This window comes from Colletotrichum fioriniae (assembly GCF_027942845.1).
Source record: "Colletotrichum fioriniae strain IMI 355084 chromosome Unknown scaffold_8, whole genome shotgun sequence".
NCBI lineage: Eukaryota > Fungi > Ascomycota > Sordariomycetes > Glomerellales > Glomerellaceae > Colletotrichum > Colletotrichum fioriniae.
In genome coordinates, this window is record NW_027076844.1 from 956,494 (window position 1) to 958,423 (window position 1,930).

The following is a 1,930-nucleotide window of genomic DNA, read 5'->3' on the forward strand; positions in this document are numbered from 1 at the left end:
GCACAATTCACTTTATAATTCTTTTTATAAATAAATTCCTATATAATATTATTTAAATTTATACGTTTAGTAATACTTTTTATAACGATATGAATAGTTTAGCATACTTCTTCTAAATAAGGATTTATTTAGGGGGGTATATCGTAATAGCTTTAACTATCCATAGCCTTACTATATATTACATAACCTCGGTTATATAATCACCCAAGGTCTATACTCGCTTATACTCTCTATTTCAGGGCGAACCTCGTGCCCATTTCCTACTTTCAATAAATAACCGTTCTCTACATTTAACGTCGATGCCCCTATTTATAACTATACGACAAAAACCTATTCTCAGCTGGATAATTTTGTGTTTTGTCGGCGCGCTTCCGATGTTAGTTACCATCAACGGTCCACCACATTGCCCAGCCGTGCCAGCCTAGCCCCCACGGAAAATAAAATATCAGAAAACTCGGGTTAGGGAGGATGAGTGAGCACTACGTAGAGCTCGTCTGGCAGGTTCTCCGACTCTGAAACCCAGCATCTGTACCGGGACCAACCAGATCGCCGCCTAAGTAACCGGCTGCGCGTAGAGCTTTTGCCTGAGCGCCCTGAACCCGGCTGGTGTATCCGATCACACCATCTACTGCCCACCAATCTAGCAAACCACAAAGCGTTTCTTATTCGCGAACCTCAAAAACACACGGTGAGACTTGTAGTTCCCTAGAATTAGACTTAAGTTCGTGGTCTGATGATTTATAAAGCTTGGCATTTGCTTATCCTTTAGGCGTGAATGCTGCTGACAAGTGTGTGTACTTCACGACTTGGGGTTTCAAGTTAAAATCCTCATTGCTTGTCAAATAATATGCTTCCCTGTCAGAGGATGCCGTCAAATCTCTGTCTACCATGCCGCAACCAGCGACATGGCTATGCCGCTGGTGGGGGAGCAGGTTTTCGCGACCTCGGTAACTATACGGCAGTACAGGGGCATCTGATAGGTCGCTACAATTCTAATTTTTCTACCTTTTGGCGAAATTCCACGAGTCATGGACGTGTACATGGTTTAAGAGACCACGCTGTCCTAGTCTGGAGTGATGAAACCATTAGTATGGACGATATCTGATTTGGTGCTTTGATGCGGACTCTGCCGGCTGGAGCCAACTAAGCGGTCGGAGTGCGGGCCGCTTGTAAGATGTGCCAGCCACACAAGCCAGTCGGGTCTGATCTTTACATCTACGAGCTATCCCCTAAGTCCCCAACCCCCCACCAATTTCTGTCGGCAGGCAGTATCAGCATGATTTTTGCAGTTTTGCAGCTCACATGTCGAAGCCACAAGGCCCGGACTTCCCCGGACTTCCGGGTCAATGATCCGGAAATACGCCAACACCGGCATCTTTTGGCGGGTTTCCGAACGTCAGAATAGACTTCACGTAACGTCCTTGGGTGATCCTAGTATAGTTCAAATGTGAAAGGTCGAACAAGACCTCAAGGCCGTGACCTTCATGATACCAGTGTCAGACTAGCCTGATTTTGAAACCTTTCTTCCACGATATTCGCAACTTCGTCCGCGACAACAACCATATCGAGCGTGCCTCGAGTGAATTTATAACGTAACTGAAGATGTGTGAGGCGTTGTTGCAGGTTTCATGGCGGAGCTGGGATCAAGAATTTAGGCTAACGTATCGTTATAGGTGCCACAGATGCGTAGAAAGCCAACCACCCCGCTCTTAAACTTGGTAGGCCCGCGTGAACGCAACCCTAGTGGGGGGCATCGTGGGTTTGGCCCCATCACACATTTGCTAGTTAAAATCATGCTTTTCCGTTTTGAACATCGAAGATCGTGGCGGACATAGCTCAGTTGGGAGAGCGTCAGACTGAAGTGGAATTCATTCCTGAAAACTTCATTCAAATTATCTGAAGGTCGTGTGTTCAATCCACACTGGCCGCA

At 46.3% G+C, this 1,930-nt stretch overlaps 1 non-coding gene across 1 annotated transcript; it reads left to right on the forward strand.

Moving 5' to 3' along the window:
* The first annotated feature begins 1,825 nt into the window (after positions 1-1,825).
* N0V96_007065 lies at positions 1,826-1,930 on the forward strand. Its single transcript has one exon. It is a non-coding gene; the product is annotated as a tRNA-Phe (tRNA).